Consider the following 20694-nt stretch of genomic DNA (forward strand, 5'->3'; position numbering starts at 1 on the left):
CGAGGCTGGAGGAGGATTTTCTCTCATACACATTCAGCTCTTAGATTCACAGTCAGAGCCATCTCATTCCCATCCCCCTTAGCCCCTGGTTTCCAAACCGTCTCCCACTTTTACGTACCCTGGAAGCAGGCGTTTAAAACAGGGAAGAAATCTCAATTCACCTTACAGATAGAAGAGCTTTCATTCTGGCCACTGGCACCAAAACAGGCACTTAAAGTATATTTCATCTAATACGCAATGTGTATATTCAAAGGGACAGAATCTTTTTTTTAAAAAAATATAGTCACATAATCGTTATGCTGCACAAACATATTATTCCCTGCTTTTTAATCGTCTTGATAACAAGTGGAACATCTGAAAAAGCCCATCAACAGCAGTTGCCAACATTTTTAAAAACAGTGAATTGCAGCGAATTATTTTCTTGGAACATTTGGTTATATTTTAATTTAAAGTCTCATATCACTTACTAGATTAGGTTAACACTCCTTCTTTGGCATTAATACCTTGCTGTCATCCTGGGAAGGGAAAATGCTCAAGTTTTGTGTACGTGTGCGTGTGTTGCCAACTAAGAGACATCTCTGCCTATTACCTTCAGATCTAATTGCCAAAAAGGAGGTTAAGTTCAAGAGATGAAAATGCTGTCCTTAGTATTCTTTTTGTTAGAAATCTGACTCCAACAAGAATTAGTGTTCCAATTAATTGTGATTGTTTGACAAAGTTGTGCCCTGGGGCTGGAGTTGTAAAGTCTAAGCGCTTGAGTTAGATTTTGTGTGCGCTAACTGAAAAGAATTCTTAATCCATTTGGGAGAGACAGAGTTTGCATCTCTGTTCTTATATTTTTGTCCTGTACTCATAGGATCAGAAACGTACGGTGACTGGATACTTAACTGTACAAAAGATACAACTAGAAAAATGACCTAAAAACCACCAACATGCAAAAACAGGACTTGTAATTCTGAATCCAAGAATGGAGTTGATCTCTTTTAATAGACCTTTTGGTCTCGTGTATAAGTAAACGAATCACTTTAAAAAGTAGTGTATGTCCACCGACGGATGACTGGATAAAGATGTGAGATATACATACACACAGACACACACACACACACACACACTGGAATATTACTCAGCCATTAAAACAAATGAAATCATGCCATCTGCAGCAACATGGATGAACCTAGAGATTGTTATATTAAGTGAAATAAGTCAGACACACAAAGACAAATATATATATCATTTATATGTGGAATGAAAAAAATGATACAAATTCTATTTACAAACCAAAAACAGACTCATGGACATAGAAAACAAACTATAGTCACCAAAGGGGAAGGGGTGGGGGAGGGATAAATTAGGATTTTGAGATTAACAAATATGTTACTATATATAAAACAGATAAACAACAACGGCCTACTATATAGCACAGGGAACAATATTCAGTTTCTTCTAATAACCTATAATGGAAAAGAATCTGAAAAGAAAATATATATGTATGTATACATATAACTGAATCACTTTGCTGTATACCTGGTAAATCAACTGCACTTCAATAAAAAATAAAATTAAAAAAAACATAAATAGTATAAAGCCTGTACTATTTTACCCTGAAATTCTAAAGGAAAGCTGAAGTGTCAATAGAAGAAGCTGATTTTGGGGGGGGAAAAAAAGAAACAGAGGGATAGGAGACTTGAAGGGAAGGACAAGTGAAAACAAGTGGAGTGGGAGCAAGGAAGGGAAGTCACAGTATTGTCACTCTACTTACATGGATGTATTGGAGTGAGGATAGCTCTTTCCCTAGAAGAGATATTTCTGATATTTTTAGGTGTTTTTCTAGGAGTGGGGATGTGTTTTATGGGTCTAAGCATACTATATCCATGCCCCTTGTACAAAGTCTTAGTCCAGCAACCCAGAGACAGCAAAGTTCTTGGCCACAGGAATTCAATTCCTCATTGATACCAACTGAAAAATGGAATGAAAAAATCGTATTGAAACTTTGTTGGTCCACAGTCCATTCTGAAAAGATGCAAAAACAAGTCATCTAATCTTTTGAAAGGACAAAGTAACCTAACAGACCTAACTACTCTGCTTTTAATGCAGTGCTTTTAAGAGATGCATATACCAAAAGTATCACTACTGCATAATTAGATTCAGAGGACCTGCTCGGACAGCACTGAAAAGAGTTATTATCATGGAATGTCTTAAGGCTGGAGCTGAAGATAGTCTCTGGAAAGAACACCTTTTCTTAGCTGTTCCAGTACTGTAGTCAAATCTTGACATAGTTTATCTTAATTAAAAGATACTTGTTTTCTTGGTAGAAGACAGCCTCTCAATGGCGCCTACTGCTACATTACATAGGAACACAGAAATTGCAGTTGTGTATCAGGAAGGGAAGCACTCTGCTGGGTATTATTTATACTTTCTCCTTTCCAAACATGATTTGAGGAAGCTCTATCCTGACCAATGTTTACATCACAGCAGGAGATCTGGATGTCCCTTTTTTTCCCTTTTTCTCAATTTCCTTTGTTTTTGTATTTGTTACTTTGTAAGTTCTCTTAAATCCTTTAGAAACTGTGGTAAATGTCAAAGGGCCTCAAAGATTCCAATAGACCCAGTGGCATGAACTTTTTCACCCATCTTCAATCACCTTTTTTGCTACATGGAGAAGAGGCCACTAAATAATGTTTGATTCACAGCTGCAAGAGCCTAACCATTCTGTATTAAAACCAGTGACAGCCCTGGTTAACTGCACCCCACCTGAGGGGCTTTGCTCTTTCTTTCACAGTCCCCACTGCCTTTCTTCCCTCCTGAACATCTGTTAAGTGAACAATATAAAATTGCCAATATTCAACCATTTTATATCTAAAAAGGTGGCAATTTTGTATAGTTCCACCTAAATCAATGTCTATTTAACATAACCTTTGTTTCTATGACTGTGACCCTCCTTTTTACCTACCTCTGAATCTCTTTAAGCTGTGCACACTGGATTTCAAGTCTCTTCAAGCTTGTTCTACTTACATAATCACTGTCATATTTCAGAAGCATTTTAGTTGACATTGACTAGGTATACTTAACCCCCTTCGTGTTTCATATCTTCCCTGCTCTCAAAAATATACCTCAAAAGCCACGTCTCTTGTCTTACTTTTACTTAATCTATCAAAGGGGAGAAGTAACATCTTTGAGCTTTTGCTATGTGCCAACTTGTTTGCACCTTTAATCCTCACAGCCCTAGGAGGTATCATAGGTTCATCCTTTTATGGATGAGGAAACTGAGGCTAGCAAGGTTATGAGACTTGCACACTGTCCTTTTCAAATAAATGGCAGAATCAGGCTTCAAACCCACCTGTCAGTCTCACCAATCAGCATATCAAGTCTTCTTGAATGATCAGTTTAAAAGACTCACCTAACCATTATGTAAAAAATAAAGAGAAAGGAAAACACAATAACATGGATAAAATATGTATCTATAAGGAAGACTATTTTTAAAGCAAGTCTTCTTAGAATATGAGCTGCTTGTGTTGGGGTTATTTATTTTGAATGTTCTAATCAATAACGAACACGTGAATATTTAATTAATATTAAGCAGAAAGATTGTCAAGACAATTATCTTGTGGAAAAATGAATGATGAATTTAAAAAATTAGAAGTAATCCATAAATGTTGTATGATAAAATTTCTTTGACCTTATATTAGTTCACACCTCTTTCAAGATCACCTTTCCCAAATGAGTTAGACCTCATTTTCTTTCAAGCTCCACGCCAGTGATATCACCATGGTATAAAAGGACTGATGTTTTTATAATTCAAGGAATCTCATTCTCTTTATCCAGGCTATTCTAAATTTTCAAAGTATCCGGTACACTTCTGAAGTCATCTTCATGTCAGTCCAGTAAGCTTAGTCCTCTGACATACTGAGTTGTTGCAATTTTCTGTGAAAAAATGGATTATGCATTTCTACCTTGTTAATAATCTTAGAAGAATATAGAATGCTAGAAAGTATCTTGTTAATTATGTTTCTTAGAATAATACAGAATGCCATAAATTTTATTGGCTGTAAATTAGCAAACTTATAAGTAGCTTTACTTATAAATAATACTTAAAAATATACTTCAGTAATACTTTTCTTAAAAATAAATAACTTGATGCCATTAAGGTATAGTGTCCTTAAATGATAAGCAATAATAACCTTCAGCCTGAAGTGTATTCATACTTTATTTCATGATTAAATCTCTTTCTTATAATGGAATTTTTTTTCTATGCTTTAGTCCTATAAACCAGACATCTATCAATTATTCTCAAAAGAGCTAACTATACGCAAGCCTACTTAGAGGAGGTAAGAAAAATGGGAAAAACTAAAGAATGAAGTGGCAGAGAGAAAGTTGGATTGAACTGTAGAAAATATTGAAAACAGTTTTTACCTGCCTTGAGGAATAGAACTTCTCCAGTTGGAAAATAAGTAAATAAGCTGCACCATGTCATACCTCCATTTCAACTCAAGAGGTGGAGTAAAATAATAAAAGCAACTGTGCACACATATACATATATTTATTATATATACAAATGTGTGTCTATATATGCACACACATTATATACAGTATAATGCACAATGGCTAATAAATTGTGGTATTTTCATTAAATAACATTTAAAATAAAAGAGATGATTCATCATGGATAAATCTCAAAAATAATGATTGAAAAAAGTTATAGCAGGATAAACATTATACCATAGTTTATATAAAGTTTAAAAACATGCCAACTTATATCCTATATGTGGCTACATACATGTGGAGTAAAACAACAAATCTTGCATGGGAATGATAAATGCTAAATTTTACATGGTGATTTCCTTTGGTATGGAGAGTAGGGTGGGATCTGAATGGATTTCCTCAGGGCTTTGTATTTGCAAGTTTACTTAAACTAGGCTGAGTATATTATCATTATGATACTGTTCTCTATTACTACCTTGTTTGCCTGAAATATTTCATGATTATTATTTTAAGCAAAAAAAAAGAATAAATTAATAAATGAGTCCATGGCAGAGGAAGTAAAATAAGCATGCCCAGACAGCTGACTGAGCTGTGGAGGGGAGAGAGAGAATGATTCACATATGACTAAGTTTTCCAGCTTTAGTAACTGGAAAGATAAGCTGGAATAAGGAATATAAAAAATGGGAATGGATATGGGATGGACAATCTTGAGTCTGGTTTTAGATGTGTTGAGTTGGAGGAGCTAACACGATATTCAGGAGATATCCAACAAACTATTGTAAACTTGAACCCATAGCTAAAAAGAGAAGCAAATGCAAGGCAGGGATTTGGGAACTTGTGAAATAACAAAATATATATCCTGCTCTCTGCCTCCCCCTTCCATCCCTCCAGCAGCCCCCACCCCTGTTCCTGGCACAGAGCTCCTAAAACTCTTGTGATTTCCTAAGTGACAAGAGCACTAGGTACATCTTTTGTTCAAATATTTGGTCTTTGACCCTGGATCTTGACACAGAGCTCCTAAATCCCTTGGAATTTCCTGGATGATAGGAGTATCTTCTGTTCCAATGAGGTGACTTTGGGTGGGCTTCTGGATGGGAGCTGGTCATTAGAAAGACCAAGCCATGATTAGAAGCTTGGAATAAACAACAGCGTCCTACCATGTAGCACAGGGAACTGTATTCAGTGTCTTGTAATAACCTACAATGAAAAAGAATATAAAAAGGAACAAACACACACACACACACACACACACACAAATATAAACTGAATCACTCTGCTGTATGCCGGAAAACTACAACATTGTAAATCAACTATACATCAATGTAAAAAAAAATTTTTTTGAAAGCAGCTTATAACTTTCAGCCCCACTCCCTATCCTCCAGAGTGGGGCTGCAAAATGAGTCAGTAAACAGTCCTGTCTACATGATGAAGTCTCCATTAAAATCCCTAACATACAGAGTTCAGATAGTTTCCAGGCTGCCAGCTGCTAGGAAGGTGGCATGCCAGGAGGTGGCATGGAAGCTCCTTGCCCCTCCCCCAGACCTTGCCCTATGTATCTCTTCATCTGTATGTTCATCTGCATCTGTTATGGTGAACTGGTAAATGTGTTCCCTTGAGTTCGGTGAGACATTCAAGCAAACTATCAAACCCAAGAAGGATGTTGCGGGAACTCCGAATTATAGCCAGTCAGTCAGAAGTACTGGGAACCTGGGAACAACCTAGGACTTGGGACTGGTGTCTGAAATGGGGACGGGCTCGTGAGGCTGAGCCTTTAACCTGTGAGATAATAGGTGTATAGTGTCAGAACTGAATTGTAGGACACCCAGCTGATGCTGGAGAATCAGTTGGTGTGGGGAATAAATGCACACAATTGGTGAGTAGAACTGAAGTGTTTTGAGGATTGTGAGTGTGAGAGTAAAGGGAGAAACAGGAAGTTTTTCCCAGACAAAGCCCTTACCATCTTCACAGGCCTCTGTCCATTCTTCAAACACAAACAAGTCTCCCATCTTAAAAAACAAACAAAACAAAACAAACCCATGTGACTCTGCAGTTTTCTCTATGACCTTCTTTCTTTCCTTTCCTTGTCCGAGGTCTCAATAATCTGCTCTCTACCTACTGCCTTCCTAATTTAATGCTTCACCTGGTTTCCATCCCTACCACGCTCCTTCCAATTGCTATCTTAAAGGTCTCCAGTGACTTCCTTATTGCCAATCCACAGATTGCCCCCACCACGATTTTCATTCTTTTTCAGCATTTGGCACTATAAACATTTCCTCCTTAAACTCTCCCCTCCCTTGAAAGGTCATCTGCTCTCTAGTTTATCTCTCAAATGAGTATTTCTCTGTACCTTTGCAATGCTGTCCAATAAAACCATCTGTGACGAGGGAAATAGTCTGTTTGCACTGTCCACTACAGTAGCCACTATGTGTGGTTAATGGGCACTTGAAATGTGGCTATTGTGACTGAGGAACTGAGTGTTTAATTGTCTTTAATTTTAATTAATTTAAATGTAGATGACTACATATGGCTAGTGATGACCATACTGGACAGTGCAGGTTTAGAGTTTCTTTTCTTCCTTCCAGCTCCTAAATTTAGTGAGTATCACTCCAAACTCAGATTTTGATTCCCTGAGCTTTTCTTTACAAGCTCATCCCCTGGAAGTTCAACCATTCCTGCAATTTCAGCCCTGTCTTTAAATTCTACCCCAAATCTTCTCTTTAGTTATCTCCTGTCACCTGAGTCCCAGTTCTGTATCTTCAAGCACTGTAAGTTCCTCTGGAATGTCTCACTTTCACCTCAAACTCAGTGTTCAAAGCTGAGCCCATAACTTTCTACAGAACCAGCTCCCTTCTCCCTCGTGACATTCTTATCTCCGACAGCAATGTTATCGTGTTCTCAGATGCCCATCCACGAAGTTGCCTTTGACACGTCCTCTTCTCCCCCTGGCCACCAGTTACCAGGTGCTAACAAGTTTCCCTGCAGAATCTGTCTCAGCTACCCATTCACTGAAATCAAAAAAAATTATTGAACCCTACTCTGTAAGATACTGCATGACCCCCACCTCCAAGAAGCAGATAATCCATTTAAGAGACAAAATATAAACATACACACATTCAGATAAAATGGAAGAGAAGCAACAAAGTCCAAACTCCACTAGGTGCATCGCCAAAGGAGAATTCTCCAAATTCAGAAATCACGGAGTGTTAGTCAGCTCCTTTTGAAAGAGATCAAAGCATGCTTTGCCCTGCCTGGACTTCTGCAGTTCTAGATGGTACTCCAGACTTTCCTGCTCCTTTTCTGCATCTGTCTCCAAACTAACCTACCTTTACCTCCAAAAACGGTAGTGATCCCCACGATACGTACAAGGGTCTCTCTCAAAACCCCTTAATGCCCTGCATTTAATCACACCTACCCCTGAATGTTTACTCATTCTACCACCAGGATTGTTCCTCCTTCTCCTCTGTGCTCATGCAAATTCTAACAAGCCTTTAAGCTTCAGTTCAAGTCTTAACCTTATTCCATAAAGCCATTGCTTCCAGCAACTAGTAATTCCTTCACTTTTAACTTTCTGTTACCCTTAGAGTATGTACCCTGAACGTTACACTTAATTCATGACAGCATTGTCACCATTGTTTAAATCCTACGTCTTTTGTGCCCAAACATGATGTCTTACCCTTGTTCTGTGGCTTGTAAGCAGTGATTCTCAAGGAAGGAGAGGAGTATGGTTTGAAACGAAAAAGCCCTTTTGTCCCACTGGGACTTTTTTTTAAGCTATAATGTTAATTTATTTGAATTTCAAATATTAAAGGAAAATATTCATTTTTTATGCTTTATCAAAAAACACATGTTTAATAGAACTTCAAGAAAATTCTATATGTTGAGCAAATAGAAGATAATCAACACATATCTATTGATTTGTTCATTGATATGGTTCATTGATTTCAATAAGCCATGAATTTGGATTCTGTTACAATTAAAGTTTCATACATCTATCTTATTTTGATAGAGAAACTGCTAGTAACATGACCTGCTGATTGTAAAGGAGCCACAAAACTAGTATTCATCAGCTGAACAAATCAGCAAAAACTTGTAAGGAAATCTTTAAACGTTTTTATTATGTACCATTTGATACACATCTATATTTTATATATATTTGATCACCTAACTTATTTCCAGTACTATATGATATAGCTTATATGTGTAATCTAAAAAAAAAAAAAGAGCGACACAAATGAACTTATTTACAAAACAGAAACAGACTAAAAGACATAGAGAACAAACTTATGGTTACCAGGGGGTAAAGGGGGTGGGAAGGGATAAATTAGGAATTCAAAAATTACACCTCTTGGGGAATGATGGAAATATTAGCTATCTTGATTGTGGTGGTGGTTTCATAGGTGTACACATCTATCAAAATTCATCTGAAATATGTGTAGTTTACTGCACAGAAATTACACCATAATAAAGTTGTTTAAAGACAAAAAGATATTTCCTGTATTGATAGACTACCCAGAATACAAGTGCTCTATCATCCTTGACAGCAAGTGTCATTATTTTTGCTCCAATTGTATATATATATATATATATATATATATATATATATATATATATATATTCCAGTGAGTTATTTTCTTAGTCTAGTATATTATAAACATACTTAATATTTTTATTTAAAATATCAGTATTTAAATTCTATAGTCAATATTCCACCTTATTCATAGCATTTGAATTATTCTAATTTATTTCTAGCATGCTTATTTACTCATCTAATGAGTTTTCACTCTTTCACTCTATTTTGAACATTGTGATTGCATATTACTGTGAGATAATCTTTCTACTTCATATTTCCTCCACCCTGAATTGAATAAGCCACTTATCTGCTTAGTTCCTAGTCTACTCAAGTCATTTCATCCCTTCTTTGTATCGACTGTCCCTCCCTCTGGTTTTGTATAACAAGCTTACTGCATGTTCCTTCTTCTAAGTCATTGACATATCAAATGAATAAAATTGGTCCTAATATTGATCCCTGGAGCTTTGTAACCCATCCATTCCAAACTATTCTGCACTTTGATATCAAAGTCAATGTGTAATCTACTTAGGTAATTCATCCCTATACCATACTTGTCTAACTTCTAGATTAGTTGTTTGTATAGTATTCTTTTCATGGTGCTTTATCCCAGGTAATTGGTTCATGGCTTCCCTCAGCTGATATTTGTCATTAGACCCAGAGGTTACTTCACATCACTGAGATAGATGTGAATCCATGCTGACTCTTTAAATTAAATCATAACTTTCTGATACTTTCAATCATTGATTTTCTACAAAATTTACCAACATCTTGTCCTCCATGAAGTTTAACTTTAATAATTCTGAATCTTGTATTCAGGAGAAAAGGAATATTTAGGGAACAAACACTAATTTAATGAGGGCTTTATTTATTATAACTGGTATAGACATAGTCTATAAGTATTCCAAGTCACTTTTATCTTTATTGATGAATTCAAACATCTATTAAGAATCAAGAAGAGGCTATTTGAGTTACAATTATTTTAAAAAACCTAGTAGTCAAAAATTCATAGAATTGTGCCTGAAAAGGGTTTTTTACTGTATGTAAACTATACCTTGATTTTTTTTTAGTGGGAGAGAAGAAAAGTAAGTAGAATCTTCACTTTAAAAAATCTAGTAGAATACTGAAAGTGAAAACCTCTCTAAGAATAGCATAGGGACCTGTACACAAAGGGGTTTAACTAATCATGGAAACATTTTTGAGGAGGTGACAACAAATAACAGCAAGATAATAAAAAGATGAGCAGGCTACATTCTGTGTATAGAAAGCTCCTTTCCCAGGCAAACCAGGACTCTACAAAGTTAACATCTTACATTACCATGTGCATTCGTCTAAACTAAGAAACCAACATTCGTGAGTTACTACCAGCTAAATCCCAGACTTTATTTGGACTTCACCAGTTTTTCCACTAATGTTCTTCTGTTCCAGGGTCTAACTCAGGATACTACGGTGTTTAGTCGTCCTGTCTTCATGTCCTCTGGCCTGTGACAGTTTCTCAGTCTTTCCTAGCTTCTCATGACCTTGACTCTTTTGAGAAGTAATTGTATTTTGTAGAATGCTGCTCTCAATTTGGGTTTGTCTGATGTTTTTCTCGTGTTTAGACTGGTGTTATGGGCTTTGGGGCCCTAATTTATTTTTAAACTCTTCAAATGTCAGTGCTTATTTTCGTGGTTACATTAGTCATTGTGGACTTTAATTTCCTCAGACCATCATTTTAATCTTTAAAAGGGGATTAAATCATTTGTCCAAGAGTCAGAATGAATTTTTAATTCTAGACAGAGTTCTCACATGACTATTTGACAAAGAACAAAATCAAATGGCTTCAAATTCAAAAAATTCTTATTTAAACTTTGAACATGACAGAGGTCATTGTGCAAATTACCTTTGAAGCCATGAGGCTTCTCCTCTGGCACCAACCTTAGTAAAAATATACCACCATTTGGCTAAGTAAATAAAGCTAGAAAGGCTTATTTTTATTTTTATGAAAAGAAAACATATTCTCTGTAGAAGATTTAGAAAACAGAGATGATGACAAGGAAGAAAATCAAATTACTTGCAATTTCACTATCCTAGAAAAACCACTGGTTATAACTGTTAACTCTCTTTTATATCCTGTTAGTCTTTGTTTCTATCCATCAGATTTTCTTTTGTAAAAATTGTGTTATACTGTTATATGCTAATTTTAATTAACTTTCAAATTTTGATATATTATGAATATCCTTTTATACAATTAAACAGCTATGACATCATTATAATATCTGCATTATATTTCATAGTATAGCTAAATAGTTACACAGATCCATGATAATTTTCTAAAGTTAAATTCTTTTAAATGGACTTGCTTTATCAAAGGGTAACACACAATTTTAAAGTTTCTGATATGCACTGCCAAAGTGCCCTCCAGAGTGGTTTTACCAATTTATACACTCACTAGCAACTGGTACACATTTTCTACATACTTACCAACTCAGTTTTTATTTTTATTTTTAATCTTTACCAATTTGATACAAAAATATGGCCTTTTAAAATATCATGAAAGAAAGACTGTCTTTTAGGCCAAAAGGTAGAAGAGAGTACCAGTCTGCAGCCTAATCAGTGGGATTGATGAGACTAAAGATCCAAATAAAAGAAGGAGAGCAGTCAATTTTGGAACAGCATTCTTGGGAAAGGATGCTACGAGGCACAATCCAGGAGAAAAGGTGCCGAGGATGCGACATGGATGTTTGCTCAGCAGCTGGAGCCCTCCTGTGAAGATGGGTGCATTGCTGTCCCAGCTGGGTGACAGTAGCCATGAAAACCATCCAGCTCACTGCCCTCTTCCCCCAAAAGACATCATTTTTTTTGTTTAAGTTGTATTTCTTTACTAGTGACAGTGAGCCTTTCTATATGGATAGTACCATTTGTGTTTCTTACATTGTGCATTACTTGTTTATACCCTTTATCCAACTTTCTATTGAGGCATTCACCATTTTCTTATTGACTTGAAAGTGCACTTTCCAGTGACATTAAACTTGTCTTGTATATGTTTCAAATAGACCCCCCCCCAGTATTTAATTTGTCTTTTAATGGTATTTTGATATGTAAAGGTGTGAAATGTTCTCTCCTATTTTCTGCCTTTGATAGCTGTTTTTGGCTTTTTGTTTGGTTTTTGTTTGTTTTAAATATTGAGCTCAGTCCTGAATCCTGCTTGCTCCTATTCAGGGCACCTCCTGTGAGTCTAGGCACCCTATAGGACAGCACTGTCAACACACGTTCCCTTTCCAAATGAGGCAGTGCCCTGAGTCCTCACAGCCCCAGGCTTTAGGAGAAAAGAGAGAAATGAAAGCAAAGTCAAAAGCACACCCCTGAAAACTGCCAAATTCAGGCCGCCACCAACCTCCAAGGAAATAAAATCCAAAGATAGTAATAACTCTCAGTTAAAAAAATAAATTTAACAAAAGCCCACCTCTTTAAACAGTTCAGCTCCCAAACCTCAAAACCATCTGTTCTAATAGCTTTAGTGCTGTGCAGAGCGGGGCTCCCCGGCCCACCGTTTGTGAGCACCCCTGCCTTTGAGCCCTTCCCTTCTGCTCCCTGCTCCCTCTGCACAGGGAAGCACAAGGAAGAGAGCCCGGGTCAGGCTGAAGTCAGGGTCAGGGAGGCCAGGAGTTCTCTTCTTGCTTCCCTGTCTCCTTGGCCCCATTTTAGAACATCTAAAGTCATGACAATTTCAAGGCAAATGTCAGGACTGAAAGTTATCAAAAAGAACCAGAAAGATTTAAAAGCTTCCTTTCTCCCCCAACCTTTTTTTTTCAAATGAGAACATTAAAGATGGCAAAAGTTTTACGTTAAATTTAAGCCATGAGAAATGATAAATAGAAAAGAAAAACAAGGCAAGAAGAAGGCCCAGTTCACAGACAGTAAACGTAGTCACTTTTGTGTTGTGAATCAAGGGGACTGGGGAAGGACTCCTCCTCACACATTCCCCAGAATATCTCCCTACCACAAACTCACCATAAATGGTTCCTTTCTGAAATGCCTGACCCAATACCCAGATAGAGTGGGTGTTTATTAGTAACTATCAGAAGTGTAAGAATTCTTGGGAAGTATGGGGGTATATACGAGTTAGGTATTTGTCCTCAAGTTTTCAGAGATACAGAGTGCCCTCCAGAAATAAAAGGGTACTATTATACCCCCAGAATGAAGTTCTGCCTGATTTGCCCTTTCCAATTGAGAAGGTGATCTCGATGGGACAAGAGCCCACGGGGCTTTGATTAACATGGGAGAAAGAATTTGGACAGGGGTGTCTTAAGCACATGCTTACTCTGCCCATTGGGTAATCTAGCCTTGGTCCTGAGGGAGATACCACATTGATGTTAAGTGGTATAAAAAATAGGAAAAGGGATGTGGTTTTCACCCCAAACTACTCCTCCCTAGTCCTAAAAGCTAGTCTGATTCTGAAGCTGCAGATCAGAACAACCCAATATTCAGCCAACAACCCCAGGTCACATCCTTGATTCTAAAAGGTTCCAGCCCAGCTCCTGCTCAATGAAGTTGTGATACAGAAATATTTTCTTTAACACTTGTAAACTGCCTGTTTTCTAGAGCTTCCTTGCTGGAGACTTTGCCATCCAGCTTCAGGATTAATTCAACATGGAAGGAGAGTGGAGGGATGTCCCAGCCTGAGCCTCAGCTGGGCTCAGAGCCAGGATTTGGATTCGTCTGGGCACATCTAATGGGCTTGCCAGGCAGGAGTCTCTCAGCGCGAGAGATGGAGGAGGCTCACAGATAATAACATCCTGAGGCAGTGGGTGTGGAGGAATACATCATGGCTATCAGAATCACCAGGGAATCTTTTAAAAAAATATGTACACCCTGCACAAATGCATTCCCCATTCTGATTGTGTGTGTGTGTGTGTGTGTGTGTGTGTACACATGGGTGCATACTAGCAAGGAGCACTGCTTTGGCACCGCAGTTGGTCCTCAGATTTATACAGGTCAGCCTGCACCAGGAGCACTGAGAACTCCAAAGAACACGGTGTGGCTTCTGTACAAGAGAGTTCCCGAGGCTATGTAGCTCTCAACAGTAACAGTGGCCACACTTCAGGGACTGTCTGTATTAGGAATTCTTAAACTGGGGAGCATGGATTCCTGGGGGTCTAAGAACAGGCTGCAAGGATGGGTTTATGAACTCCTGAAAACTGCATGCAACTCACTGGGTATGTATGTTTATTTTTTCTGGAAATAGGTTCTATAAGTTTCTCAGATGCTAAAAAAAAAAAAAAAAGGTATGATCCTCAAATGGTCAAGAACTGGCAACTGCCAACAAAATATTGAGGTAAGAAGATTTTGTCAGGTTTTGATAATGCCACTATAGTAGATTTGGACGAAAGCCAAAAAAAAACTGTTTTCTTTTCAGTTACTGACTAATTTTTACCTTGACGCATCAGAGATCTGGTAAAACCCTGAAAATATGAAATCCCACCCATACTTCAAGCCCACCTCAAATGCCTCCACCTCCTCCCCAACCAAAAAGTATTGCTCCCCTGCCTAAGCCTGGTTTGTGTACCTCTCAAAACACTGAATACTTTTTCCCTTGTATTTTAGCTAGGCATGTGCACACATCATGTCTCTTCTCCAAGCGATAACCTTTAAGAGTAGGAATCATGTCTTACCCATCTTTCTGTTACCGTATCCAACATAGCATGTTTAGTTATCACTGGATGAAGGAATGTACAGACCACAAATCCATCTTATCTGCCAGAACTTTTTCCCCTCTCTACTAAAAGCAGCTGGTCCTATTTTCTTATAAAGTATGTGTTTTGAATGTATTCCTTGTAATTTATATTGTCATAGTTAATTTACTTCTTTACACTTCATCCAATATTTACCTGCCTCATCTGTTTACATGGTTGTAAACCGCCTAGAGGGCAAGGATCATGCGTAATTCAAACAGGTAAATTCACATGCCTCATGGGAGGAACACACGAGATAACCAATGTGTTCAGTGCCCTGGCTGAATCCACGAGGAAAGAAGACACAGACTCAGACAAAACAGAGGTTGGTAGAAAAGGATAAAAAGCAACTATTAGTAGGAACTAAGCAAAAGAGCAAAATCATCAGGCTGTGGAAGAGGAGAGAAACCAAAGAGAGAGCACCGTGAACCTGCCTGAGGAGGAAGAGTGCGACCAGAAATACCCCTGCCTCAGAGGAGGTGTGGCTGGACAGTCGTTCGGAGCTTTGACCCTGGCTCCACTCAGGTTTTGCAAGAGCTGCCAGGTTTTTCCTAGCCCTCTTACCCTATTTGGACTGTTCTCTATTTGTGTCAGGCTTTTTTTTGTGTTCAAAAAACCTGTTATTATATGTGCAGTGATGTTAATGAAATCATTTTACAAAGTTAAGTCTGTTTTCAGAGTGGAACACAAGCCAAGCAGAGAAACTGACCTGAGCTCATCCCTGATTATCAGAGAGAGACACATGCAGAGACATGGCAGCTCTCTCCTCTTTTTCCTCCTCTTTCTCTCAGTTTAATATTTGCTGACTTACAAATTCACCCACACATTACCACACCCTTAGTTCTCCACAGTCAGAGTCCGGAGGACTGTGTGATCTTGCTGACCATTTCAGCTTAATAACTGAATTGTTATGGTGTAATTATTCCAGGGAAGTTTAGTAACTGATGATGGGCAGAGCCATAAATGTCAGACCAACCGTTCCACAGGCAAGGGTCACACCAGGGAAAGTGCAAGTAGAAGGAGGAAAGGCCAAGCCAATCAGTGGCTCCACGGACAGTGGCTTAGCTAGTGATTCAGAATTGTCCAGAGGCCGGCCCCAGGACACAAGGGTCATTTGCGGGTGGATGCAGTTAGATAAATTAGATAATCTCACATTGCTTACGTAGCTTATCACAAGTTTAAAGTATTCATTTGTCATTCAGTGGCCTATATTGAGTGTCCAGGTGAGGGATTCATCATTAAACAGAACAAAAATCCCTGCCCTGGTGAAGTTTACATCCTAGTAGCAAAGAGTCCCATCTGGGCATCATCTGTCAGTCTTTGTGATAGTTCTGCATCTTCTCTAGGTCTTAACTCTTAGGCTCGTCATCTTGCTTGTCTCTGTTATTTGCATCTCTGGACCCAAAATGAGTTTGTGTTCTGCTCCCTGAGTCTTTAAAGAATCAGAGTCTCTGCATTTCTGGGTCGCATGTCCAACCCGACCTTCGTCCATATGCACGTTTGCCTCATCGCCTCAGCCTGTATCTTCTTAGGTTCTGGCCAGTGGAACCCATGACTGCTGAGAGAGGTCCAGGACAGAGGTTGGGGAAAATACGACAGATATCCAGTTTAACCCAGGTACTGCCCAGATGTGGAGACTGAGACCCAGGAAGGCAAAGAGACTTGCCAGTGTCACATAAGGGGACCTGGTCTTATCCCCTGGCCACTTCCTCCCAGCATACTGCTTTTCTGTCATATCATAAATAACACACCCTGTGGGATCAAATGGGCCAAAAGAGCTAAAAGTGGTTACAGAACAGACATGGAGCAGGACGGACTCACGGTGCGAGAGCGCTCACACTGGAGAATAATACTTTGGAGGGCCGACTACCTCGCTAGACCTGAAATCCACCCGAGGCTAGGTGTGTGAATACCCTGGTATCACATCCTCTCCATCACCCCAAACAGGATTAAAGCAAGGCAAGGCATAGGAACTGGAGTTGGGTGTCTGTCCTGAACATGAATGAAGCTATAGGCCCAACTAGAGTTAGGGCTTAAAAATCTGTGTTCCATAAACTAATCTATGTAGGTGTTTTTACAATTGTTTTCTCAGTTTACTAGGATGAGCCCATTTTGAAAGGGCCCTATGTTGTCACAGCTGGGCTGGACTCAGCTAAGAGGAGAGAGAATTTTTCTAGATCTCATTCAGGATTGGGATGAGGAAAAACAGCTGCCTGAGCCCATAAGACTGACACATATGGAACAGAGGGAGCATAGAAAGCTTGAGTTGGCTCACCTGCTCAGATTCTCTCTTAAAGAACCCTCCCAGAGCTCAAAACTTTAATAAGAAATCATATAATCCAAGTCTCATATCCATAATTCACTAGCTTTTCACAGTCCTCACCAAACTAACCAGTTGGCAGTTAAGGAAGAGCGTTGTGCTGGGATCAGAAGACTAACACTCCTCGTGGGCCACTTTTATGACTTAAGGCAAGACCCTTCACTTCCCTGAGCCTTGGCCTTCTAAAGTGGAGAGAGTAAAACCTGCCTCATTTTCCTCTCTACGTTGTGAAAATTAAATCAGCAAGCAGATGAATGCTTTTTATAAACCGGAAAGAACTGTCAAATTTTAATTACCGTTATCAATGAATGTTCAACTTGAAGACTTTCCTAATTAAACTCAATCTTAAATTTAGCAACAATATGAACTTGAGAGGGGAGAGGGTATATAGCTCAGGTGGTAGAGCACATGCTTAGCATGCACAAGAGGTCCTGGGTTCAATCCCCAGTACCTCCTCTAAAAATAAATAAACCTAATTACCTGCCCCCTCCAAAAAAAAATATATAAATATGAACTTAAAACTCTGCTTTGGTGTGTATGTTGGGTCGGGGGGAGCAGTACACATTACCAACATCAAAATTCAAAGAAACAAATTCCTACAGGTATAATCATATGAATAAAGATACTTTTTCTTTCTCTTTTAAATAACAATACAATTTCTTTCCCTTATCAATGTAAAGTTTTTAAAAAAAAATACCCACTGGGGTGAACTTTATTTAATATACACTTAATGGAGCAGATAAGATCTTGTTTACTCAATTGCTGAGTGCTAGGGCAGAAGGAGGCTCAGTATTAGTTGCCCAGCCTTCAACAGGGCTCACACTTCTGACTGCTAGGAAAATCTTGCTCCTTCAAGTCCTCGACTTTCATTTTACACCATGTAATGCTTGTTACTTCGTCCCAAATTGCATGAAGACCTTCTCTGCTGAGATAAGCAAAGCTTTGCCATTTTTAGTACCTCTGATCCCAAACTGATTCTACAGATTTGGCTGCCCAGACAAGCCGACTGATGGGCAGATATTTGTGTCTGAACATAACTGAGGGATGCCCTTACAACGCAATAATTCTTCAATTCACATCTGCCGACCTCCTGGGCATAATTAACATCATTTTATTTTATTTTTAAAATTGCACCCTGTGCAACACAGCCCTTGGGTACTTGTGGAGAAAATGAGCACATTATAACAAATAAAGTATTACAGAACAACAACTAATAGCTTAAACTCATTAAAAGTAAGAATCCACAGAATAGCCTTATTGCTGGGCCACTGGGGAGGAGCAAAGTCCTTTAACCACGGAGACTGGGAGGCACTGGCAAGAAGAGACTTTTCTTAAGCAATGCAAGAGAAGCGGGAGTTGGTAGAGAGAAGGGTTAGAGGAGGAAAACAGCAGGCTTTATTAGGTAGGAGTGCATTACTTCCCAGCAGGTCCACCTGCATGACAGTAATAGGCCAGCACTGCCCTGATGGCCATCAAGAGGTAGGGTCGCATTTGGTTTCTTGAGATGTGTAGTTCAACTTAAATTACTAACTGAAGCCTCCCCTGTTTCTCTGTTTCACTTTCCTGCCAGACTTAGAGCCTGATGTCATCGCCCTCATTTTCTCAAAGAGGAAAATTTCTTTATATATATAACTTAAATAGAAGTTATCTATTCCATGTATACAAATCAAAATACTAAAAATGTATAAATAAGCATACACATGCATATGCATATGCACATGTGTATACATGCACTCTCATAGGTGTGTCTGTGAACTTAAAGGCCCTTCTGCAGATGTCACCACGGGATAACGTAATTAATCTACTAGCCAAAATACAAGGCCACTAGGCATTCTTCCAGTAAGAGGGTACTCTAACTTTTCTTTAAGACTCCACAAAGTTTTGCACTGCTATCAAAATATTTTTGGAAAATCTGTAATGTTTCTCCTTTTCCCTTGGCTTCTTATTTCTGGCAAGGACTAAACCCCAAAATATCTTTCCTCTGGGACACTGAAATAACTGTCCCAAGGCAGCTGCCAGAGCTATAGCTATTCAGAATTTTAGGACAGATTTCCAAGGAAGGCCACTTGGAATTTTAATCGTTAGAGTCAAAAGCCCCACCTTCTCAGATTCTCAAAGAACAGGTGTGTGGGGGCGTGGGGGGTGGGGGTGGTAATCTTTCTGGATTCTCTCATTTTCGTTCATGACTCTGTCTGCTGTTTCACTTCTGTTTCTTCCTTCCTTTTGTCTTTGCCCCACCCCTCCTCTGGGTTTTATTTTAGATGTTAAAAAAAAAAAAATCAACAAACCACTCCTTCTCCCCCAGTGCTCTGAAGATGTATTCCTCCTCGGCTGCCTTTCCAAAAGCTCCCTTACCATAACGGTACCACAGAACTGAGTTCTTTTTACCCAGGATCACCTCTCTCAAGTTTAGAACAAGTTAGAGTTCGAATCTGGTAGATACAGAGAGGAAGAAAGAGGTCACCACCACCAAGCACAGCTGCCTGACTGGCTCAGGGGCTTTCTGCAGATAAAACAGTCTCAAGGTTAGGACTCCTTATATTGCACACAGGGACCTTGACTGTGTTCATGGCCAGGCTACTCACCTTTACATCAGTGGGTCTCAACCCTGGTCGCATCTCAGAAGCACCTGGGAATGGTTCCAAAAAATATACCTTTGTCAAAACAAAACAAAAACAAAACTTTGTGCAAGTCTGATGCACTGAATCTGGGCCTGGGCCTGGGCCTGAGAGTCTCAGTTTTCCAACAGCTCCCAGCGACTCCACTGTGCAGCAAGGTTAAGATTTCGCTCGTGGAAGTTATCCAATCCTGAGCTTATTCCCTTCCTTCCAAATACCCCTCAGGAGATTCCTCTGCCTGTTCTCACACCAAAGATTTCTGGGAGCCAGGAAATAGAGTATGACAGCCTGGGGAATGCAGTTTAGTTTTCGAAGGGAAGGGGGTTGACAAGAGACGTGGTGCCAGGCGTGGAGGAGGCTGGTCTTGGTGGCCCTCCCCCCGCCGCCCCCAGGATGTGATGGCACACAGCTGGTGTACATGAGGCCACCTCCTCTCCTGAGGGTCTGATTCTCTTAGGGCTTGGAGGATGAGACACTTTAGGCATCACAATGCTAAGTTTCTTGCCTGGGTAAGAGAAGGGAAAAACTAAGTTGTGGAGGCCACTGGAGACTCAGAAACTGTGATGCAGAGACAGGAGAAGAATATAATCCCCAGACAGCAAAAGGACAATTCAAAAATTAAGTCACATCTATGCTGAAAGGGTGAGGATACATTACCAAGAATGATTGTACATGCGAACTGAGCTGGAGAGACACACAGCTGCGGCCATGACGCAGTCCGTTCCCGGTCACAGGACTTGGCTGGTGGGGCAGAGAGTCTCCAGAGAAGCCTCAGACCACCTCGGCCCCTTCATACCCTCCAGCTGGTCCGCACACAGCCCGGAAAGAATAAGGAGGCCCCTCCTCGGAGCCCGGAGTTCTAACAAACTCCCGGGGGTTCCAAACACTGCCTGGTTGCTGAGGCAACTGGTGGGCACCATCCGACTCTTCCAAGCTGGACGGTGCTTGGAGCCAGCCTGCCCGGCTGCTCAGCTTGTGCTCAGAGGTCCTTGGCTC

At 39.4% G+C, this 20694-nt stretch overlaps 1 long non-coding RNA gene across 2 annotated transcripts; it reads right to left on the reverse strand.

Annotated features, from left to right (window-relative positions):
• Positions 1-3651: 3651 nt before the first annotated feature.
• On the reverse strand, positions 3652-20533 carry LOC116280613 (uncharacterized). Of its 2 annotated transcripts, none has more exons than XR_012072670.1 (3): positions 20356-20533; positions 19666-19709; positions 3652-3921 (listed from the first exon to the last, which is right to left on the reverse strand). It is a non-coding gene; the product is annotated as an uncharacterized lncRNA (long non-coding RNA). The 2 variants fall into 2 exon arrangements; XR_012072671.1 differs by having other exon boundaries at positions 19666-19734.
• Positions 20534-20694: the final 161 nt, after the last annotated feature.

This window comes from Vicugna pacos, chromosome 5 (assembly GCF_048564905.1).
Source record: "Vicugna pacos chromosome 5, VicPac4, whole genome shotgun sequence".
In the NCBI taxonomy this organism is placed as follows: domain Eukaryota; kingdom Metazoa; phylum Chordata; class Mammalia; order Artiodactyla; family Camelidae; genus Vicugna; species Vicugna pacos.